This window comes from Bos javanicus, chromosome 28, assembly GCF_032452875.1.
Source record: "Bos javanicus breed banteng chromosome 28, ARS-OSU_banteng_1.0, whole genome shotgun sequence".
Taxonomy (NCBI): Eukaryota; Metazoa; Chordata; class Mammalia; order Artiodactyla; family Bovidae; genus Bos; species Bos javanicus.
The window spans coordinates 28,104,923-28,129,425 of NC_083895.1; the positions used below are offsets into that span (position 1 = coordinate 28,104,923).

A 24,503-nucleotide genomic window follows, 5' to 3' on the forward strand; every position below is an offset into this window, starting at 1 on the left:
GTCACTGCAGGGAGCCATGGGTGGGGACAAAGGGACCTCTCCCCTTCCGAAGTGTCTGCCGGGTTCTTCCCTTTTTGTCTCCGGGTACTGAGGGTGTCCAAGGTTTGGGAGAAGCCCACCACTGAGCGGACAGTCTGCTCTTAAAGGGCTCAACCGTTGACTCCTGTGGTGGCGAGGTCCAGGGAGAGCAGTCGCCTAGCCCAGGTTGCACAGCAAGGGAGGATTCTTCCGGCGCCCGCCGAGGCTTGGCTTGGCTTTAAAAAGCAGAGAGCGGCGAGGGCCCGCCGATCTCCCGGGGAGCTGGAGTCTGGGCGGGGGTGTGGCGCCAAGAGCTTTTGCTTCTTTCTCCTGCCAGGGAGGCTGGATGTAGGGTTTGGGCTTCTTCCAGAAAGAGCCGAACTCATGACAAGGGAAGCGGAACTGGTTTCCCAGGCGGTCTCCCCCGCCCCAAACTTTTCCTCCTAGGCGGAGGGTGGGCTGGGGGAGGGAGGAAGAGGGGCCGAGAAAGGTGGGGCCAGCCGTTCCCTCTCCCCCAGGCAACAGCTGCTCTGGAATGCCAATCCGGACGCTGCTTGGTGAGTGTGTCTTTAAATCCGAGACCCCCGCCCTCCTCGGCGGCTGGGGCCCGGGCTCTGGCTGGCTGGACGACGGCGGGCGCGGTGATTGGCGGCCCCGCCGGGTCCGCCCTCGGCGTGGGGGTCGCGGGGCACCGGGAGCCGAGCGGCGCGCTCCTGCTGGGGTGCGCGGCTCTCTACTCAGGCGAGCGCGGCCTCCTGCGCTTGTGCCCTCGCCTCGTCGCGCCCGGCCTGCCAGCCTCCGGAGCCGCTTCTGCCCACGGATGGGCTGGGGAAGTTGGGAGGAGCGAGCCGGAGCCAGTACCCGGCGCGACTCGCCGCTGCCTAACTCGGCTCCCGCAGCTCGGGCGCCGCGCGTCTGCCGCAGGAGCGCGGATGCCCCCCGGAGCTACGGGCTGGCAGGTACCGACGCGTCAGGACCCGGGGCGGGCGAGTGAGGGCTGATGAGGGACTCTTCTCGGCACTCCCGGGCCGGGGCTGCTCCGACCATCCACTCCCCATCCCCTAGATCACAAGCCTCCCTGGGCTCTGTGGAGAGGAGAGATCCTGACCCCCCCAACGAAACCCGCACGGGATCGGTGCCTGGGAGAGAAGCGGAACCACACATTAAACAGGAGTTACTGAGTCGTTCTATCTGTCCGACTCCGGGCTACGCACTTTCTCCAGGAGCTTTCTCTCCGACTAGGGTAGGTGTGGGATGGCGACACCTCCACCCATGATGGCTGGTCCTCGGGCGAGACCTGAGAGCTGGGCTTCCCGTGCAGCTGCGGCGAGGCAAGCAGCCTCGTGTTCCACACCTGAGGTCCCTGGGTTCCTCTTTAGGCACTTGAGGTCCATGGAACTGGGAACGGTCCAGAGATCCCAGTGGGTGCAAGCTTTGATGTTGGGCCCCATCTGTTTCTTTCCTTCTGTAGGCCTGGGTCTCCCAGGGGAACCCTTTTTTCATCTTCAGAGGTTTTTCTTGAAGGGGCAGGCGGCCTGTCAGAAAGCAGAGTGCAGTGTCAGGGAGACTGCTGCCCTGGACTCTTAAAAGCATCCAGGACCTCTTAGGGAGTCAGAAATGGAAGAAAAGCTCCCCCTGACTTCAGGAAGCTTCCAGCTTCTCGCTCTCTCCACCAGAGTTCCAAGCAACAACTCCTTGGCTTCCTGAAGAGCAGCCTGGACCCAGTGACAGCATCTCTTAAATGCCAGGCACTGGGCTCTGCCAAGGAGGATGGGAGTGGTGGAAGGAGTTGGAGGGTTCTTCCCTTAGGTGGCTTAGCCCCACTGTGCAGCCAGGTGGGGGCGGTGATAGGGGTGGGACACAAGGCATAAACACAGAGAAATATCGTTACTATAGGGTTTCCATACCAGTCCTGGACTAATAGTAACTGGAAATACCAAGAGAATACACATGATTAATTGCTGAATGAGGGACACAGGCTGTAATTGCCAGGGAAGCTGGGATGCAATTCTCATGCAGCCATGCAAATATGTTTGAAATATTCTTGTTCTGCCTCCGTACCCCTCCTTTCTGATTACCCTGCTGCTTAGGACCTCTCACCACCTCCAGGGACAGGGAGCAGCAGAAGTGTGCCCCAGCCCCACTCCCAGTTTTTTTTTTTTTTTCCTGCTGACTGAAGCTATTCTGGACTTCAGGAGAATTACGTTTGGTTTCTGGGGTCAGGCTGACCATAGGACCTTCCTAGCTTCCCTGGGGCTTCTGAGGTTTGGGGTCTAGATCCAGCCTTACAGGAGGAAGTCCTCACTTCCTTTCTGAAGAGCCTCTGTCTGTGGCGGCTGGAGATGAGCTTGGCAGGCTGGAGCCAGACACTGTTTCCTGTGAGCGCAGACGGACAGTGTTCCTCTCCTTGGCCATTGGGGTTGGAATTGGGGTGTTGGAAGTGGACAGGCCCGGCAGAATTGGCTTGAGGTTAGTGGTACCTGGGGCATCTCTGACCTCACCTCTGAGGTTCTGCTGTGCCTTGGGCTCTGCTCCCTCCCCCATCATCCCTGGCAAGATGTCCTGGAACACTTTGTAGAGGTGGCAGTGAACTCATGCCTGTGGCCTTGGACACTGTTCTGGGAGTGGGAGTTGCTGAGCTTACTCTTTGGCCCTTGGCCGGCACTGTGAGTACTTGGGTGAACACATACCCACCTGCTTCCAAACAGGTGGCGCCCACAGGGTCACCCAGGAACAGGTGGGGAATGCTGGTGTGGGCAGAGATGTGTGCCAACGTGCTCAGGTTTATGGCTGCGTGGGCTTGGCCGGTGAGGAACTGAATACAGTGGACATGAGAGCAGACCCAGGAAGACAGTGGAGGTGGGCAAGCAACTCAGGGCACAGACATGTGCAGGGGCAGACGGTGTGAACACACAAGTGGGGACAACGGATGGGCTGCAGGTACTGTACAGACAGATCTGTGCCATCGTGGAGACTTGGCTGGCAGAAGTGGACAGATGTATTGGTGGGCCCAGACGAGCACAGACAGGGATGTCAGCTGACATTCACTGTCGAGAGACAGGGAGCCACATGGATGTGACTTGAATCCCTGGGCAGACATGGAGTTGGCTGTGAGCACCTGAAACACAGACACTTAGACCTGCTGAGTCACCGGGCAGCAGACGGCAGAACACAATCAGAGGTGGTACCGAGAGCTGTGGTGCTGGAGAAGACTCTTGAGAGTCTCTTGGACAGCAAGGAGATCAAACCAGCTAATCCTAAAGGACATCAACTGATACTGAAGCTGAAACTCTACTACTTTGGCCACCTGATATGAAGAGCTGACTCATTGGAAAAGACCCTGATGCTGGGAAAGATTGAGGACAGGGGGAGAAGGGAATGACAGAGGATGAAATGGTTAATGGCATCATTGACTCAATGGACATGAGTTAGAGCAAACTCCAGGAGATAGTGAAGGACAGGGAAGCCTGGCGTGCTGCAGTCCATGGGGTCACGAGTTGAACAGAACTTAGTGACCAAACAGCAGCAACCAAGATGTAGTCCAAGGCAGGCGCTGTTGAGTTTTTCCTGTGACTCTGTGGCAGCGGTGCCTGAAAGTTGACTTGTTTGGGATAGTGGCTGTGCAGGTGCTGAGTGGTGTGGCTTCATTTCTAGACTCCTGCTTTGGGGTTTGGAGACCCCAAAGAGCTCTGGAGCCTCTGTTTAAACCTGAGAATTCTTTGACCTCCCTATTCTCTAAGGGCTGGGCGCATGCCTTAAGCACCGGCAGAGGCTCCTTGAACTTTGAGGTTCATCTCCTCTAGGTTTGTACAACTTCCTGAAGTGAGACTGTAGGGCCAGGGTAGGGGAGGAACCTGCTGGGGACTCCCCTTCTTAGCCCAAACCTGAGGGTTTCTTGCAGGGAAGGGACAGTCCGGGGGCGGGGAGGGGGGGAGGGGAGAGAAAGAGTAGACTTGCAGTTGGGTCTTTGGTGAGACCTTTGCTCTCTAGTGTGGACTGCCCCTCCCCCAAACCTTGGACTTGGACAGGGAAGGGCCCCGCCCCACCATTTGGCTCTGGCCCAACCTGGAGATGGGAAATAAAGTTGACACTAACTCACTGTGTTACCTGGGCAAGCTACTCAATGTCTTAACTCATCTTTAAAGTGCAACCCCTCATCTTTAAATGGGGCCAGTAACCCCTCACCCTTGGGGTGTGGCGAGGGTTTAATGTGAATGGAAAGTGTGTGGCCCAGGGTCTGGCACAAAGCAAGCCCTGTTGGTGGAACTTTGGTGACGGGACTTGCTCTGTGGCCAGGACCCCCCAGAGCTGGTCAGCAGCCAGGTGGCCAAGCCCTGGGAAGGTGAGCAGCCCAGCACCTCTGATTTGAAAGCTCGAGGGCTTTGTTCTCACCTCTCACCCCGCAGTTGCTCCTTAGCCCCTGTGGGACCTCTCCACGCTTGCGGGAGGCTGTATGAAGCTTGGGCCTGGCCTGCTGGCTTCTGGGAGGGGAGCCAGTGGTTTCCTAAGAATAGCCCCAAATTATGGCTCTGCCTCCCAGCGGACAGCTGTGTACCTCCCCAGTCTGGGCCAAGGGGCTGGCAGATGGGCCTTTTGTGTTTCTTGTAACTGGCACTCAGCACAGGGTCGAGCTTGGGAGCAGCAGGCTGGATCTGGGCAGAGGCCTTGCTGTTCTTCCTAAGTCTTCTGCTGGGACCAGGGAAAGAGAAGGCCCAGGGAGAACTAGCATTTAAAACCCCCGAGTTCCTCTTCCACTCAGAGCTTGTCCTGACAACTGACCATCTTCATACCTGCAATACATCTTAGTGATTAAGATTACTGGGTCCAGACCCAGATCACTAGGGTCTGAATTTTAGCTTCCTTCCTCACTGGCTCTTTGGCATTGGGCAACTCACTTAACCTCTCTGTGCCTGATTCCCTGTGTAACAGGATTAATAATAGTAACTCCCTTGGAAGAATGTCACAAAGATGAAAGGAGGTAGCCTATGGAGTGCCCTCGCAGTAACGTGTGGCTCATAGTAAGTGCTCAGTAAACATTCGGTGCTGCTCTTACCATGATTACAGTGATCTCAGCAGAGCGACAGGCCTGTGAAACCACAGAGGCCAGGCTGTTTGCACAGTGCCTCAAGGTGAGAGGGCCCCGGGATGCTATCTTGGCTCCAATTCCTGGCCTTTCATGCCCCAGGTTCAGTGTGAGGTGCAGGGGACCCAAGGTGAGTGAGACTTGGTCCCTGCCAGGTGAGGGAGGCACCTGTGTACATTCTACCATTGGTACCTGCTGGGGGCCGTGTCTGCTATGGTCAGAGCTGAAGGGAGGGAAGGGCTTGCCTGGGCACGAGGTGATGCTTCGGGGGGCTTTGAAGGATGGCCTAGAGTTTGCAAGGATGAAAAGGGCTTCCCAAACAGGATGAGCAACCCATGCAGAGATGTGGCCTCTTGGCATGTCTAGGGAACATGAGCAGATCCACAGACCTGGGGTGGGGCCCAGGCTCAGCATTCCCGGCCTGTGATCTGCTGTTCCTCCTACACTGGGCTCAGAGGCAGTCCTGGCCTCCCTCTTAGGACATGAGACGCCTAGAGGCCCTCCTTTTACTTTAAGGAATCGCTTTCGCTGTCTGTCTCCCCATTCTCCAGGGGACCTCCCTGCCCTCTTATGAAGGCCTGCCAGCCCTCTCTGTGTGTTAGTTGTTGTGTCCGGTTGTGTCCAACTCTGCGACCTCATGGACTGTAGCCTTCCAGGCTCCTCTGTCCATGGGATTCTTCAGGCAAGAATACTGGCGTGGGTGGCCATTCCCTTCTTCAGGAGATCTTCTCGACCCAGGGATTGAACGCGGGTCTCCTGCATTGCAGGTGGATTCTTTACCATTTAAGCCACCAGGGAAGCCCTGCCAGCCCTCCCTGGGACCCCTCATTTTTGAGCTGGGGGCTCCAGACTGCCCCCATTGCAGCATCAACGTGCCTATTTTTGCTCTTAGCTGAGATACCTATAGGTTAACAGATCCCCTTTCTCAGGAATGAACTGAGGCCTTTGAAACCTCTCCTAAGGAGAGAATGTCTAATAGTGGAATTCCTGGACCTTGGAAGCTGTTTTATTTTCTGTACCTGACATGTGTACTGGATTTTCAGCCCCTGCTTGGGCTGGAGCTGAAGCATGCTGATGAAGGAGAGACATGGGGCATGTGGGGTTACCTTCATGCCCATGGCAGGCAATAGGGAGCGTCTGGGAACTGGGTGTGCCGCTCCTGACCCTGTGGGCTCCCAGGGAGCAGGACTTTTGGAAATTCCAGGCAGAAGGAGGGTGTTGTGCTAGGACGGCTGTGGGTCCATGGCTGGGCTTCCCGCCCTCGCCCATGAGAAACAGGCCCCACTGCCAAGAGGCTGGTGCAGGGGCATTTAGCGGGGAGAGAAGTGGGTGCCCTCAGACGACCCTGGGCTTTGCTGGCCTCTACATGCTGCTGGGCCCTAGGCTCTGCTGTCTGCAGGCGATGGCCTCTGTCCGGGCCCTCCCCAGAGTGGAGACAGGGCCAGTGGGTGTTTTTGAAGATTCTGTTTAGAAAGCACAGAGGGGAACCTCTCCTCCTCTCTTCTTTTCCTGCAGAGCTCAGGAAGACGTGAATCCCTCTCCTGCCAGTCACAAAGAGGCTGGTGGATGTGTCTACTCTGACTGCCGTCCTGTAGTTGCTGAGGCCTTCTCCTGGGTCCCTGAGGTTGGTGCTGACCCCTCTTTTCCCTAGGGCCCTGATTGGCAGGGCCCAGAAGACCTCATCTAGCCTGGATCTGATTGGGCTCATCCCCATCCCCATCCTGGCTTTTGCCTTAGTTTGACCACTTTCTTGCTGATGCTCGGTCCCTGCCACGGATGCAGCCCTGTCTGTTGATGGAGTTCACAGCCTTCAGGAGCCCCTGCAGGTGCCGCTCTGCTGGCTCACTCTGGGGTTTGTGGGGAAGCTCTGATTTTCAAATACCGTAGAGAAAAAGACCCAGAGCCCTCCCTGGAGGTAGAGGCCCAGCATTGCAGAGCCTTCTGGGGAAGTCTGGAGCAACTCTCTCGCCTCTCCTGGGCTCTAAATCAGGTCTAAGGTGCAGGTGGATAAACCCGGGACTAGCAGTTGACTGCTTCCTCTGAGCCCAGTTTTTCCATCTGCAAAATGGGCATAATAATGTTTCCCTTGTCTGCTTAAAAATTAAAAAAAAAATGAGGTAAAATTGACTTGATATAAAATTAACCATTTTGAAGTACAGCTACAAGTGGCATTGAGTTTATTCACAATGTTGTGGCACCACCTCCGTCAAGTTCCAGAACATTTTCATCACCCCAAGGGAGACCCCCTTCCCCATTAAGTGCTGGCTCCCTTCCTCCTGCCTTTATTGAGGTGTGTGCACCATAACATCCACCCAGCCTACAGGTGCAGCTGGCTGAGTGTTGGTGAATCCATGGGCATGCAGCCTCCACCCCATCCATGTGGGCACACTTCTGTCACCCAGAAGTTTCCTGGGGCTCCCCTGCAGTCCGTGGTTGCTCCCGTGCCTGGCCCCAGGCCGCTTATCCCCTGTCACTCTGCTTTTGCTTTTTTCTAGATTTTCACATAAGTGGACTCATCCAGTTATCAGGTATTTTTTTATTTCTGCCTATTTTATTCAACATGATGTTCTTTTTTTTTTTTTTTTCCAATTTATTTTTGGCTGCACTGGGTCGTCTTTGCTGTGTGTGGGCTTTCTCTAGTTACAGTAAGTGCAGACTTCTCTCTAGCTGTGGTGCATGGGCTTCTCATCGCAGTGACTTATCTTATTGTGGAGTGTGGCCTCAAGGTTTGAGGGCTTCAGTAGTTGTGATGCTGGAGCCTAGGTGCCCCAAGGCGTATGGGATCTTCCCAGACCGGTGTTGAATCCTTATCCCTTGCACTGGCAGGCAGATTCTTTTTTTAATTAATTTATTTTTTATTGAAGGATAATTGCTTTACAGAATTTTGCTGTTTTCTGTCAAACCTCAACATGAATCAGCCATAGGTATACATATATCCCCTCTCTTTTGAAACTCCCTCCCATCTCCCTCCCCATCCCACCACTCTAGACTGACACAGAGCCCCTTTGAGTTTCCTGAGCCTTACAGCAAATTCCTGTTGGCTGTCTATTTTACATATGGTAATGTAAGTTTCCTTGTTACTCTTTCCACACATCTCACCCTCTCCTCCCCTCTCCCCCTGTCTGTAAGTCTATTCTCTATGGCAGGCAGATTCTTAATCAGTGGGCCGCCAGAGAAGTCCTCAACGTGATGTTCTCGAGTGTCATGTCATGTGTTCTGGGAGTGTATTCCTTTTTTCGTTGCTGGATATGTATCCCAGTGTGTGTAGGACCCATAGCTTGCTTACCGAGTTCCCAATTGATGGATGTCTACCCTGCTTTTGAAAATGTTTTCAGTTTAAAAAAAATTACGTAGTTATCTTTACAAAGGATTCAGGTAGTAGCTTCCTAGAGAGAGGGAGTGAAATGTGAAAGCCCTTCCATTCCTTACTTCCTCTCTTGGCCCGAGGTATCCCTGTCAGCAGTTCGTGGACATCCCCGTCATCTTTTCTGTGCCTCTGTATGCATTTGTGTAGTTTTAATTTGGGGACAGAGAATTGTACTTGGCCCATGACTCTGGCTCTGGGGCCCACTTCACTTAGCGCTTTGTCTTGGGGGTGTTGCCAGCACAGTTATCCAAGTTCTCCACCTTCCCTGGGAGCCATCCCTGAGCTGAGGGCCCAGAGGTGGGGGTCCTGGGCCAGGCAAACAGGTGTCTACTCCTCCCCCGCCTCTGGCTCCAAGCTGGGGCTCAGTGAGCCTTTGCGGGAGACAGAATGAAGGCTTTGTGGAGGTGGTCAATTCCAGGTAGGTTTCTAGAGGAGGAAGGCATTGGGACAAAAGGGGTCAGCCTGTTATGGGTAGACGTGCACTCCCGCTGGCTTTACCAGCGCCTCCTACGCAGCAGCTGCCAGCAGGGGCTTCCTCTTCCTGTCTCTGTGAAGTGTCGCTGGAAGGGCCGAAGGAGAGGGAGGTTTGCTGGGTGGACAGAAGATGGACTGAGGCCTCCCTTCTTGTTGCAGCAGAGTTGCCCCTTGCTGAGGCTGGCTGCAGGCAGCATGCTGGGATGGGGACCCTCTCCTGCGCTGCAGGCTGTGCTGGGCGTGTGTGGGTGGAGGGCGGGGATGGCAGCTGCCTCCCCAGGAAGCGGGGGCTGCCTGTGCTCAGTTTCGGAGTGCTCCTGCCTCTACCCAAATCCCAGCCAGTTGGGTCACTGGGGTGCTGAATCTTTATTGTCATGCATCCTCCCTTGACGCTGCCTTTGAAGTATACAAGAATCACATTCCCTGCTTACTTACTGATTGGTTGTATTCATTGTTTTTAAGTTTTTCCCAGTTTAATAATTCAAAACAGTGCCTTAATACTGTTCAGGAGGTAGGAATCCTGAGTTGTGATGTCCCAGGGTAGCCACCTGCTCACCCCGGGAGGGCTTAGCTTGTGACTTAGGGTTCCCTCTTAGCCTCTTCTGGCTCCAGAGCCCTTGGGGACAGTACAGGGGAAGGGAGATGTGGAGTGGGCCTGGCAGGGAAGCCATGAATAGGTGGGTTTGTTCATTTCTCTGTGATTTCTCTAGCTTAATGCTGTTCAAACCTGGGTAATAGGTCGACTCCCCTTCCCCCACTCTTAAAAACAGCTTTATGGAGGTTTAACTCACATGCTGTACAATCAGGCATTTAAGGTTTACAATTCAGTAGCTTTCAATGTATTCACAGAGGGGTACATCTGTCACTACAGTCTCATTTTACAATATTTTCATCAGCTCAGAAAGATACCTCGTACCCATTAGTCATCACTCCCCACCCTACAAGTTTACTGTTTGTCTCTATAGATTTGCTTATTCTGGACATTTCGTATAAATGGAATCATAAGTATGTGGGTTTTTTGTGGCTCTTTAAAGGAAAAAAGCCTCACTTGTTTATTTGAATTTTCTTAGAATATAACTTAAAGGTACAAATATAAAACTAAGTGTAAATGCCCTAGACATGTTTACATGGTTTTCACATAACTATAAAGCGAGCGTGAAATGAAACCAGAGTAAAACTAGTAAAACCAGAAAGCCAGCGCATTTCAAATGAACAATGTTAATTTAATTGGAAGGATGTGAACTGAAACGAAATTGCCATTGTTGGGTTGATGGCAGAGAGCTGGCGCCTTCTGTTTGCCCCGCTTCTGTCTCTTGTGCCTGCTGCGCAGAGGGGCCTTAAAAAAGGGGCTGGCTGGCTGGTTTGGGGTAATTCTGATTACAGTTGTCCCTCCGCAGCATCTTCGGCGGTGGCAATGGTTTCAGGACCCTCACGGATTCCAAAGTTGGATTCTGAAGTCAAAGAAGCTGAAGCCCTTATGTAAAATGGCATAGACAGTATTTGCATATGACCTATACATATCCTCCCCTGGCTTTTAAATCTTCTCTAGATTACTTATAATACCTAATATAATGTAAATGTTATGTAAATAGTTGTAAATACCATGTAAATACTATGTAAAAAGTTGTTAGCACACAGCAAATTCAAATTTTGTTTCTTGTAACTTTCAGGAGTTTTTTTTTTCCCCCAAATATTTTCCTTGGATGCAGAACTCAAAGATGTGGCTGGCTGACTGTACTAACATTTGAGCCTGAACTGCCAATGAGTAATCCCCAACTGTCTGTTCTAATAGAACATCACTTGATAACCTGGAGCGCTGGCTCGTTTGATCAAAGATAAGGCTGAAATAATGGTGTTATCAAAATCTGCATGTTGTGGCTCTTCAACCCACTTCTTGTGGGAATTTGGCACAGAGGTGGGCTTTGCTCTGTTCACGTGGATGAACATAGTCCTGACTGCTAAGAGACCAGGCTTTTGCACTGGACATGTCCAGGCTGCTATGGTGGCTCAGTTCTCCACCCTACACCCCTTCTCTTATTTGAACCACAACCTTTGTTTGTGCAGTGATGTCATTTGGCATTCACAAAGAAGGAACTGAATCGTGAACGCAGGAGCGGGCTCGAGCCCTAGATTGCACTGTAGCACTTGCTTGGGAGAGAGAGTCATTTGGATGCATGGACGTGCTCTCAGTACTTTTTTTATGAGGTGAAATTCATATAACATAAAGTCGACTATTTCAGAGTGTGCAGTTCAGTGGTATTTTGTATATTCACAAAATTGTGCAAATGTCATGTCTACCTAACTCCAAAACATTGAAAAAAATCTCTTATTTTATTGTGGTAAGAATACTTAACATGAGAACTACCCTCCTAACAAATTTTTCAGTGTATAATATCATTTTTGACTATAAAGGTAATGTTGTGTAGCCGATCTCTAGAGCTTATTCTCCTTGCTTAACCGGAACTTCGTGCCTGTTCGTTAGTAACTTCCCATTTCCGCCTCTGTCCAGCGCCTGGCAACCACCATTCCACTCTGAGTTTATGAATTTGACTATTTTAAAACAATTTTATTTTATTTATTTATTTTTGGCTGGGCTGAGGCTTTGTGGCTGCGCGGGGGCTTTCTCCATTGAGGTGAGCAGGGACTACCCTTCTGCGCACAGGCTTCTCATTGTCGTGGCTCCTCTTGTTGTGGAGCAGGGGCTCAGTAGTTGTGGCTCGAGGGCTTAATTGCCCCACGGCGTGTGGAATCTTCCCCGACTAGGGATCGAACCCGTGTCCCCTGCATTGACAGGCAGGTTCTTATCCACTGTACCACCCCTGGAAGTCCTGAATTTGACTATTTTGGATATCTCACATAAGTGAAATCATGTAGTATTTGTCTTTCTATGACTAGCTTATTTTACTTAGCATAACAACCTCAGGGTTTGTCCACGTAGCGTACTGCAGAATTTCCTTCTTTTTAAAGATTGAATAATATTCCATTGGGAAGCACCAACTGGCTTTGGTAAAGTGGTAAAGAACTCGCCTGCCAGTGCAGGAGATGTAAGAGACGCAGGTTTGATCCCTGGATCGGGGAGATCCCCTGGAGCAGGGCATGGCAACACACTCCGGTATTCTAGCCTAGAGAATTCCATCCACAGAGGAGCCTTGGAGGCTACAGTCCATGGGGTCACAAAGAGTCAGTCGTAACTGAAGTGACTTTGCACGCACGAACAATATTCTGTTGTGCGTATGCACCACATTTTCTTTATCCACTCCTCCAACAATGGACATTTGGGCTGCTTCCACCTCTTGGCTGTTGTGTCCGGTGCTGAAGTGAGCATGGGTGTTGTGCTGATACCTCTTTTGAGATTCTGATTCAGTTCTTTTGGATAAATACCCAGAAGTGGGATTGCTGGATCATCTGGAAGTTCCATTAATATTTTTAATTTTTAGGAACCTCTGTGCTATTTTCCATTCCCACCGACAGTGTGCAAGGGTTCCAATTTCTCCACATCCTTGCCAACGTTTTGTTGTCTCTTTTTTTGATAATAGCCATCCTGACAGGTGTGAGGTGATATCTCACTGTGCTTTTGATCTGCATTTCCTGGATGATTAGTAATGTTCAACATCTGAGACATATTCATCACCTCAAAGGAAACTCTGTATCTATAAAGCAGTCACTCCTGATGACCCGCTTCCCCCAGCCCCTGGCACCACTAATCTGCGTTCTCTCTCTATGGCATTACCTATTTTGGACTTTTCATACGAGTAGAATCGTACAGTATGCAACTCTTTGCGTTTGGATTGTAATGTATGGATATACCATGCTTTGTTTATCAGTTATTATTTGATGCACATTTGGATTGCTCCTACCTTTCAGCTATTGTAACCAGAACATTTGTGTACAAGTATTTGTTTGGATACCTGTTTTCAGTTCTTTTGGGTATGTGCCTAGGAATGGAATTGCTGGGTCATATGATAATTGTATGTTTAACTTTTTGGGTTTGATATTCCTGAATTGGGGCTTCCTTGCTTGCTCAGACAATAAAGAATCTGCCTGCAGTACGGGAGACCTGGGTTCAGTCCTTGGGTCAGGAAGGGACCCTGGAGAAGGGAATGGCAACCCACTCCAGTATTCTTGCCTGGAGAATCCCGTGGACAGAAGAGCCTGGTGGGTCACAAAGAGTCAGACATGACTGAGCGACTAACACTTTCACTGTTCTGGGATTAGGTAGCCGTGATGGTGGCACAATAATGTGAGTGTATTAAATACCACTGAGTGGTATAATTCATTTATTTGTTTTAATATTTTTATTTATTTATCTGGCTATGCCAGGGCTTCCCTGGTGACTCAGTGGTAAAGAATCCGCCTGCAATGCAGGAGACCTGGGTTTGATCCCTGGGTTGGGAAGATCCCCTGGAGGAGGGCATGTCAAGCCACTCCAGTATTCTTGCTTGGAGAATCGCTATGGACAGAGGAGCCAGGTGGGCTACAGTCCACGGGGTCTGAAAGAGTTGGACACGACGAGCGACTGAGTGCATGCCAGGTCTCACTTGTGGCACGGGGGTCTTTGTTGTCATTGCAGCATGTGGGATCTTTCAGTTGTGTCCTGCGAACTCTTAGCTGTGGTGTGTGGGATCTAGTTCCCTGACCAGGAACTGAACCCCTGCATTGTGCGCACAGAGTCTTAGCTACTAGACCACCGGGGCAGTTCCTGAGTTGTATATTTTGTAAGGGTGAACTTTATGGGGCATGAATTAAATTCTGATGAGGGAGTGGGTGAAGGAGGGAAGAGCTCCTGACTCCCAAAGCAGATATCCTTGGAATCTGGATTTGAGTCCTAGTCTCAACTCTGAGAAACCCAGAGTCCTCATCACCTCTCGGGATCCTGCAGACTTCCTGGTTGGTGGGGACACTGGGTTCAGCCCCCTGGTCCCTGATTGGGATGGTGGGTGTGAGCTGCCTGCCACCCCGCCATACCTCATCCTGGCCCTTTCCAGCTTCTAAAAGAGAGGTACTCACTGTGAAACTCAGTTCCCTCAGTTTCCCCACCTGTGAAATGGGTCCGTGAGCAGCCAGTCATGGCTGTGGCCCAGGCTCTGTGGGCAGCAAGGCCTGTAGCGGGTCATACATGCTGCTGTGATTTCCCTCTGGCCTCCTTTCCCCTCTCTGACTTTCATACTGCTTCCCAGAGGGAGCCACACAGGCCTCTGGATCAGCTCTTCTTTCTTTTCAGGTCCCTGTGGCTTCCTTCTGAGACTGAAGTAGAGACTGCAGCCCCCCACCCTTATCTGTCCGCTCACTCCTCACTGCCCGTGGTTTCCCTTTGTCTCGTCTTAGGGAGTGGCAGGCCTGTCCTGTAGTTGTCCAGGCCAAACCTGAAGTGGCCCATGGTTCCTCTGTTTCTCTCACACCTCAGTAAGCCCTCTTGGCTTCACCTTCAGAATAGGTCCAGAGCCACACTGCTGGTCTGAGCCATCAGGATCTCCCGCGTGGTTGTGGTGGACTCCTAATAGGCTGTTGGGTTCTGCCTTTCTCTTCTGCCCTGTCTGCCAAAAAGACTCTTCTAATACAGCCCCAGGGTGACCTTGTTGGAATGTCAAAGTCTGATCAGAACAGTTCTCTGCCCCAAGGCCCCCAGTAGTTCCTCATTTACCTGCAGTGAAGGCCACTGTTCTTACTGTGGCCTCCATCTAGTACTCACATGCTCGCTCCCACCTGGCTCCAGCCGACTGGCTGCCCCATGGCTTCTTCAACACAATGGGAACCCCAACCGCGGGGCATCTGCATGGCTGACCCTGAGCAGGGATGCTTGTCCTCCCCAGAGTCACAAAGCTTGCCTTGTCACTTCCTTCTCCTCTTTACTCAAATGTGAAGCCTGCCCTGGATGCTCATCCACAGAGCCTTTTTTTTAAAATCACTCATCGCCCCCTGATATGCCATATATTTTACTAATTTATAGTTTATTTCTGTGTGTCAAGCTAGCATGTATGAAGCAGAAATTTTATTCTGTATTGTTAACTCCTAGAACAATGCCCTTCATATTGTAGCTGTTGTTCGGTCACTCAGTCCTGTCTGACTCTTTGTGACCCCATGCACTGCAGCACGCCAGGCTTCCCTGTCCTTCACCTTCTCCTGGAGCTTGTTCAAACTCATGTCCATTGAATTGGTTATACCATCCAACCATCTCATCCTCTGTCGTCCCCTTCTCTTCCTGCCTTCAGTCTTTCCCAGCATCAGGGTCTTTTCCAGCACCAGCTGGCCCAAGTATTGGATCTTCAGCTTCAGCATCAATCCTTCAATGAACATTCAGGTTGATTTTCTTTAGGATTGACTGGTTTGATCTCCTTGCAGTCTAAGGGACTCTCAAGAGTCTTCTCCAATATCACAGTTCAGAAACATCAATTCTTTGGCGCTCAGCCTTCTTTATGGTTCAGCTCTCACATCCATACATGACTACTGGAAAAACCATAGCTTTGACTATAATACGGACCTTTGTTGACAAAGCAATGTCTTTGCTTTTGTAATATACTGTCTAGGTTTGTCATAGCTTTTCTTTCTTGGAGCAAGCATCTTTTAATTTCATGGCTGCAGTCACCATTTGCAGCGATTTCAAAGCCCAAGAAAATAAAGTCTCTCACTGTTTCCATTGTTTCTCCATCTATTTGCCATAAAGTGATGGGACTGGATGCCATGATCTTCGTTTTTTGAATGTTGAGTTTTAAGCCAACTTTTTCACTCTCCTTTTTCACTTTCATCAAGAGGCTGTTTAGTTCCTCTTCACTTTCTGCCATAAGGGTGGTGTCATCTGCATACCTGAGGTTATTGATATTTCTCCCGGCAATCTTGATTCCAGCTTGTGCTTCATCCAGCCTAGCATTTCGCATGTTGTACTCTGCATATAAGTTAAATAAGCAGGGTGACAATATACAGCCTTGACGAACTCCTTTCCCAGTTTTGAACCAGTCCGTTGTTCTGTGTCCATTTCTAACTGTTGCTTCTTGACCTGCATACAGGTTTCTCGGGAGGCAGGTAAGGTGGCCTGGTATTCCCATTTCTTTAAGAATTTTCCATAGTTTGTTGTGATTCACACAGTCAAAGGCTTTAGTGTAGTCATTGAAACAGAAGTAGATGTTTTTCTGGAATTCTCTTGCTTTTTCGTTGATCCAGCGGATGTAGGCAGTTTAATCTCTGGTTCGCCTGCCTTTTCTGAATCCAGCTTGAGCATCTGGAAGTTCTTGGTTCACATACTATTAAAGCCTAGCTTGGAGAATTTTAAGCATTACTTTGCTAGCATGTGAGATGAGTGCAATTGTGTGGTAGTTTGAACATTCTTTGGCATTGCCTTTCTTTGGGATTGGAATGCAAACTGACCTTTTCCAGTCCTGTGGCCACTGCTGAGTTTTCCAAATTTGCTGGCATATTGAGTGCAGCACTTTCACAGCATCATATTTTAGGATTTGAAATAGTTAAGCTGGAATTCCATCACCTCCACTAGCTTTGTTTGTAGTGATGCTTCCTAAGGCCCACTTCGCATTTCAGGATGCCTGTCTGGCTCTGGTTGAGTGATCACACCATGGTGGTTATTTGGTTCATGAAGATCTTTTTGTACAGTTCTTCTGTGTATTCTTGCCATCTTTTCTTAACATCTGTTTCTGTTAGGTCCATACCATTTCTGTCTTTTATTGTGCCCATCTTTGCATGAAATGTACCCTTGGTATCTCTAATTTTCTTGAGGAGATCTCTAGTCTTTCCCATCCTATTATTTTTTTCTCTTTCTTTGCATTGATCACTTAGAAAGGCTTTCTTATCTCTCCTTGCTATTCTTTGGAACTCTGCATTCAAATGGGTGTATCTTTCCATTGCCTTTCGCTTCTCTTCTTTCCTCAGACAACCATCTTGTGTTTCTTTTTCTTGGGAATGGTTTTGACCACCACCTCCTGTACAGTGTTACAAATCTCCGTCCATAGTTCTTCAGGCACTCTGTCTATCCTGTCTAATCCCTTGAATCTGTTTGTTACTTCCACTGTATTTGTCACTTGTATTTGTGTTTGTCACTTCCACTGTAAGGAGTTTGATTTAGGTCATACCTGAATGGGCTAGTGATTTTCCCTACTTTCTTCAATTTAGGTCTGAATTTGGCAATAAGGATTTCATGATCTGAGCCACAGTCAGCTCCCAGTCTTGTTTTTGGTGACTGTATAGAGCTTCTCCATCTTCGGCTGCAAAGAACATAATCAATCTGATTTTGGTATTGACTATCTGATGATGTCTTTGTGTAGAGTCTTCTTTTGTAGATGCCCCAGAAACGTTGGTAGAATGGCTACATCAAGAGAGAGTGATTTGGCCCATTTTATAGATGAGGAAGCTGAGTCTCAGAAAGGTTGACTTGAACCTAGTCTCTTGACTCCCAGCCCAGTGCTCTTTTGTTGAGCCATAATTCCACCTCCTTCTCCCTGTAGCCCTGTTTCCAGGGACAGCCATGCCAAGCCTCTGGGGTTTGAGGCGTCCAGGCTCCCCATAGAAGCTCCCTGTGTTAGCATGGTGACTGTGGAGTTGGCATTCGTGTAGGTGATGGAACAGCAGGCCCCATTTGTTGAGTGCTCACTCTGTGCTAGGCACTGGGCTCAGCAGGTTGGTGGATTTATTTCTCAGTTAAACCTCACAGCATCCTGAGGAGGAGGGTTTGTCGTTTACCTTCTTGTGAATTGGGCCTGGAGAGTTTTCCTGTGGAAGTAGAGAGCTTTCCTGTGGGCGAAAATGAAGAGGATCTGTAACTTTTTGAACCAGTGAGGCTGTGGGGAAACTGGCCCTCTTAAATGATCCTGGTTGCTATATGGAGTCCTACAACCTTATGGAAAAGTAATATGGCAGGATCTACTCTAGTTTTTAAAATTCACATGCCTTTTCATCAGAGCAGTCTAAATTTCGGTAGCCTATCCTAAAGAAGTAGAACAATCAGGATATAAGACTTTGCTCCAGAGACCACACTGCCTCCTTTCACTTCTGTGTCCTCCTCACGGCAGGACCCTGGCACGGGCTGCATCCTCTGCCTGGCCTGGTTTTCACGTGGCCCGAACCTCCCTGTTCTTTGGATGCCAGTGTAGGCCTTCTGTGACCATCATATCTCAAATATAGACGGTCCCCAACTTACGGTGGTTTGACTTAGGGTTTTTTGGCTTTATAATGGTGTGAAAGCGATGCATCCATGGAAAACTGTATTTGGAATTTTGAGTTCGGATTGTTTTCTGGGCCAGCGATGTGCAGTGCACTCTTCTTGTGATTTTGAGTAGCGGCAGGTCCATCAGCCACGCCCTCAGTTCAGTTCAGTTCAGTCGCTCAGTCATGTCCGACTCTTTGCCACCCCATGAATCGCAGCACGCCAGGCCTCCCTGTCCATCACCAACTCCCGGAGTTCACCCAGACTCACGTCCATCGAGTCAGTGATGCCATCCAGCCATCTCATCCTCTGTCGTCCCCTTCTCCTCCTGCCCCCAATCCCTCCCAGCATCAGAGTCTTTTCCAATGAGTCAACTCTTTGCATGAAGTGGCCAAAGTATTGGAGTTTCAGCTTTGGCATCAGTCCTTCCAAAGAACACCCAGGACTGATCTCCTTTAGAATGGACTGGTTGGATCTCCTTGCAGTCCAACGGACTGTCAAGAGTCTTCTCCAACACCACAGTTCAAAAGCATCAATTCTTCGGCGCTCAGCTTTCTTCACAGTCCAACTCTCACATCCATACATGACCACTGGAAAAACCATAGCCTTGACTAGACGGACCTTTGTTGGCAAAGTAATGTCTCTGCTTTTGAATATGCTATCTAGGTTGGTCATAACTTTCCTTCCAAGGAGTAAGCGTCTTTTAATTTCATGGCTGCAATCACCATCTGCAGTGATTTTGGAGCCCCCCCCAAAATAAAGTCTGACACTGTTTCCACGGTTTCCCCATCTATTTCCTATGAAGGGATGGGACCAGATGCCATGATCTTAGTTTTCTGAGTGATGAGTAGCGGCAGGTCCATCAGCCATGCCCTCAGGAGGGTGAATAATCAATACATATGTTACCTGCATGTAACATCATTCTGCATCCACACAACCCTTCTGCTTTTCACGTTCAGTGCCCTATTAAATAAATTACATGAGGGAGTTGGGATTCGACATTGTTATAAAATGTATAGGCTTTGTGTTAGATGATTTTGCCCAGCTGTAGGCTGATGTAAATGTTCTGAGCATATTTAAGGTAGGTTCGGCTAAGCTACGATGTGTAGTGGCTAGGTGTGTTTAAGCGTGTTTTTGATTTGTGATAGTTTCAACTTTTGATGGGTTTATTGGGACATAATCCTGTTGTAAGTTGAAGCTCTATATATCTTTTCCTATCTTATTTTCTAGCTGAGCATCTCAGCCTTCGGAGCCCTCATAGTGTACACAGCGTGTCATTATTGTATTTATTTGTCAATTTCCTCCCTTCCATCCTTTTTCTCTGTTGTGGGAATGTCTGTTCTCAGATGCCTATCTGGTTGACAGGGTCAATAGTTAGTAGCTATCTGCTGAATGAGTAGTGATACAATGAAATGGCATGTCACCATTAAACAGACAACAGAGTTGGAGATCTGTGCAGTTAATTGGAGGGGTTTCTGTGTTGTGATGTTAAGAGAAAAAGTCTTGTTATAGAAGGATGCTTAAGTGCTGGGCTTAGAAGGGGATGGGAAGGGCATAGACTTTTTCTTTACGTGTTCTTGTTTGACTTGTGGCATTAAGTACAAATTTCATGATGAAAAGTTTGGCCAACAACAACAAAATCACAAAAGAAAAAAATCATATTCAGTCAGAGGGAGCATCAGCACTTGAACCCCGGTCCTTCTGACTCCCAGCCCGTGTTCTTACATACCACGCAATACTTCTATAACCTTCCCACATCTGGCTTCTCAGAGTCACCTCACTGCAGTTCTCAAGACAGAGTATGAGTTACTAGCTGTTTGTATTTTATTTTGTAAATTGAGATATAATTTTCAGACAGTAAATCAGGGTGTAGTTTGATGAATTGTTACAGGTGTATTTCCTGTGCAACCGGGATCAAGATGTGGAACATTATCAGTGGCCTGGAAGGTTCCTGGATTCCTTTCCCAGCCAGTTACTGGACCCTCCCCTCCTCTCAAGTGGCCACGCTTCTGAGTGCCTTTCAAGGATTGGTCTTGTCTGTTCTTGAACTTTATGTGAATGGAATCATAGGGTATGAGGTATTTTTATCTGGCTTCTTCTGACTTCTTCCTTTCAATGTGAGCCCTGTGATTCATCAGTGATGCTGCAGCTTGTTCCTTTACACCGCTGTGTAGTATTCCATCATATGGCTGTATCACTATATATACATATATATATATATTTTTTTTTTTCTGTAGCTGGACTTTTGTCTTGTTTCCAGTTTCGGAGGGATTCTGAGAAAAACTGCTGAACACTCTTGCCATCTCTTGGTGGACACAAACACTCGCTTCTCTAGGATGTAGATTCAGGGGTGCTTGTAGGGTAGAATCCTGGTTTTACAAGGAAGGCAGTGAAGGAGATTTCAGAAGATCCAGAAGGGGAAATGACTTGCTCAAGGTCACACGGTGACTTATGGGGGAAGTTCAGTCTATCCACCCATCCCGCCAAGACCTCTCACCTGTGGTCTTACCCACTTTCGACCCTTGGCCTGCTTCTTCCCAGCGATGGTGCGTGTTGGTCAGTTTATATAGGAAGGGGCCTGGCTGGGGCTGCCTCCTCTCACAGCCCTCCCAGGCAGCCTTTCGTCTCTTTGTTTAGCTTCCTCCACTCAGGTTGGTGCTACCAACTTCCTGGCAGGTGGTGCCTTTAGCTTTTCACATACCTGTTCCAGCTCTCGATCCTGAGCTCTCCAAGGAATATGAACATTCACAAAAAATGTTCTTAATGGGTCTTAAATTTTTTATTGAGGTGAAATATACAGACCATAAAATGTACCCTTCTAACCATTTCAAAGTGTGCAATTCACATTGTTGTGTAACCCTCATCACCATCCAGAACTTCTTAGGCTCCAGAACTTCTTAATTTTCCCAAACAGAAACTGCGCTTATGAAACACTAACTCCCCATCCCCTGCGGCTCCTTGCTGTTTTCTGTCTCAGCGAATTTGACTTCTCTAGGTACCTCATACAAGTGGAATCATTGTAATTGTCCTTTTGTGTCTGGCTTTTTATGCACTTAGCATGTCTTCAAGGTTCATCCAGGTTGGAGCATGTGTCAAAATTTCATTCCTTGTGAAGGCTTTAATTGTTCTTTTGAGCACATATTAAAGGCACCTCAGATCTTCAGGATTGAGTCAGGGGATCAACTTGACGGTGCGAGTGAGGAATAAATAACATTTATTCACGTCTACTAGGCGCCAGCCCTTCCCTTATGCTGTCTCATGTAATCCTCACCATATCCTTATGGAATAGGTACTAATATTATCCTCAATCTACAGATAAGGGTATTAGGCTCAGAGAAGCTCACTAGCTTGGCCAAGGTCACACAGCAGGCCATTGGTTAGCTGGGATTGGATGCTGAGTCTGCCTGCCTGCACAGCCTGTGATCTGAGTCCCCACCACCACCCAGGGCAGTGCCCAGCCCAGGCTTAGAGTCGTTCCCTTGAATCCTTCTCATCAGCTGATGGGAGCTGAGTATGGAGCCAACAGGTGCCAGCTGGTGCTGAGGAGGCAGTGGCCGCGGCCCCTCCTCCTTGGCCTGGGTCCCTCTTCCTGGGCTCTGGCTTCTGTTGAAAGTCCCTTTGTGAAGCAGCGTTCTTGGGCCAGACGGAGCTGCAGGGGTGGGTGTGGGCCTCAGTGTCCCCTGCACTTCATCCGGCACAAGCCTGGCTGGGCAGTCACCAGCAGGATGTCTCTCTTGGCAGACCTTGCTCTGGATGAATGGCTACCAGGAGCTCTGGGTTTGAGAGGATAGATAAACAGGAAGAGGGAGAAGCTTAGAAATATTTTTTTCCCCTTCTGTGCCCTGGTGTTTGCTCCCTGCTCTTTCTTTGGCCGCTGGAAATTTGAGGTGGTAGAGTTGTTCACCTGTCAGAAACCACGCTGAGGCTGGGGAGCCGAGGCCGGCAAGCTTTAGGTCTTAGGGTTTCAGGTTTTTGTTTTGCCTGATGGGCTGGGCTAAGCCTGGGTCTGGCCTGGGTTTGAATCTTGGCTCTGCTATGTCTTTGGCATGTGATCTAAGCTAACTCACTCTGCCTCACTGTGGGTCAGAATGGAGAGATAACAAACTGCTGCTGCTACTGCTGCTGCTAAGTCGCTTCAGTCGTGTCCGACTCTGTGCGACCCCAGAGACGGCAGCCCACCAGGCTCCCCCGTCCCTGGGATTCTGCAGGCAAGAACACTGGAGTGGGTTGCCATTTCCTTCTCCAATGCATGAAAGTGAAAAGTGAAAGGGAAGTCGTTCAGTTGTGTCCGACTCCTAGCGACCCCATGGACTGCAGCCCACCAGGCCCCTCCGTCCATGGGATTTTCCAGGCAAGAGTACTGCAGTGGGGTGCCATTGCCTTCTCCGAGATAACAAACTGAATATGCATTGAACACGGGCTGTGGGTGCTCAAGTGGCGTGTACAAGGATTATCATCTCGGTTAATCCTCACAGTCCTCAAAGTGGGGCAGGGGTTTGTCTTTGTGTGACAGCTGTTGAAGCAGAGAGGTCAAGTGTTTCTGTCAAGGTCACACAGGTGGGGGTGGTGGAGCTCACAGGAACCTAAGTGGCTGTGTATGTAGGGCCCTGCTGTTTTATCAGTTTGGCATCTGGTGCAGACCTGGGCACACTGGACTATCAGTTCAGATCAGTTCAGTCGCTCAGTCGTGTCTGACTCTTTGCGACCCCATGAATCGCAGCACACCAGGCCTCCCTGTCCATCACCAACTCCCGGAGTTCACCCAGACTCACATCCATCGAGTCAGTGATGCCATCCAGCCATCTCATCCTCTGTCGTCCCCTTCTCCTCCTGCCCCCAATCCCTCCCAGCATCAATCTTTTCCAATGAGTCAACACTGGACTATAGGTAGTATGAATACCTTTCCCTTCTCTTTTACAGAGAAATCAAGTTGAACTGGGTGTGATGGCATGGTGGAGTAAAGCCAGCTGAGTTCTAGGCCCCAGACTTCCCCCTAGCTAAGTTGGCTCCCTTTAGGTTGCCTCCTCCATGCAGCCATTTTGGGTTGACACAGGGCATTGTCATGGCTCTCTCCTATTGCCTTGGCCTGGACAACACATCTCACCACACAGAGCAATATTCTAACTCTCTGGCATGGTCCTCAAGACACTTGGGACTTAAATCAACCTTACCTTATCCTGTATTCTGGCCTCACAAGGCCAGAATAATATTACTTCCTAGAGGCTCTGCACAGTGCCAGGCATCTCTCTCTCTATGCTGTTCCCTCTGTGCTGAATGACTTTCTTATCTGTCATGTGTTGCTCATTATTCAAGGCCCAGCTCAGTGGCCTCCTCTTGCAGGAAGTCTTCCCGGAGTTCCCAACTCTGAATTAGCATCTCCCTCCTCTATGCAGCTCAGGGTAGTGGGAAAGGTCTCAGAGCCTCTGCTCTGTTGTCAGCCTCTCCGAGCCTCACTTTGCATCTGTGGGTTGGGGATCCAAGGACAGAGGGAGAGGAGAAAGCCTTCATTCTCATGCCCTGGCCTTTGTAAAGGTGGCTGGGGCCAGTGAAGCGTGGCCACCTCAGGGTTAACTCCTTGCCCTGCCAGGGGCGGAAGCGAGGAGGACTGAATGTGAAATGAAGTCACTTCCCTGCCTGGGGGTCTGCCGTGTGCCTGGCTTTCCGCCGTAAATCCTGTTTTCTCCTGGACTTCTGAGTGCCCACCCACTCCTGGCTCCCATGACCCTGAAGGTCATCAGCAGGTGGGGCTCCCCATGGAATGTTTGGCCTGTCATTCATCCGGCGAGGTCACTTCCTGTCTGGATAAGCCAGCCACTTTTCCTGCCACAGCCTTGCATGTGGGGGTTTCACAGGAATCATGGGTGTGGGGCCCAAGGGAGGCTACCTGAGGTCAAGTTCAATGTCCAGCTGATGCCTTTTATTCTGGGGGCACTGAGACCCAGGGAGGGCAGGGCACTTCCTGAGGTCAGGACTCTGGAGCACACTGCAATTGTAGGGCCTCTGTGGGTTTCCCCTGGGGTCGCAGGCCTGCAGGGTAAAGGGAGGAGGTCGCTTGGCCTCCCTGGGCCTCCTTTTCTTCTTCTGTGGAGGCTGGGGGAGCTTGCTGTCAGATCTGCCTCTAGAACTGATCTGGTCAGCCCTGGACATCCTTGACCTTGTTTAGCCCTCTCTTCGCTGCAGGACCGTGAGTCTCATGGAGGTTCAGGAACTGACCTGGGTCTCTGTCGGGAATGGTGCTGAGGGTCTAGCCAGGTCTTTCTGACTCTAAAACCCTGGTTTCTTCCATCTTCCAGGGAAGGTATTTAGCTTTTCCTCAATGACGACTCAGGAACAGCCTCACTCTTCTGACCTTTTCCTGTGGATCGTGGTCTTCTTGGGCTGTCGAGTTGACATGGAACCCTGGTTCCTGGCATCAG

The 24,503-nt window shown here is 49.8% G+C and overlaps 1 protein-coding gene across 9 annotated transcripts in view; it reads left to right on the forward strand.

Annotated features, from left to right (window-relative positions):
* The first annotated feature begins 256 nt into the window (after positions 1-256).
* PALD1 (phosphatase domain containing paladin 1) overlaps positions 257-24,503 on the forward strand; it is an 83,534-nt gene continuing 59,287 nt past the window's right edge. Inside the window, exons 1-4 of one of the 9 annotated variants that reach the window (XM_061405236.1) lie at positions 257-575; positions 1,084-1,261; positions 6,617-6,725; positions 7,597-7,629. The gene's annotated coding sequence lies outside the window, so the exon portion shown is untranslated. Of the gene's footprint in view, positions 576-670; positions 978-1,083; positions 1,262-6,616; positions 6,726-7,596; positions 7,630-24,503 lie in introns of those variants that run through there. The other 8 variants (XM_061405227.1, XM_061405232.1, XM_061405228.1 and 5 more) reach the window with 8 other exon arrangements.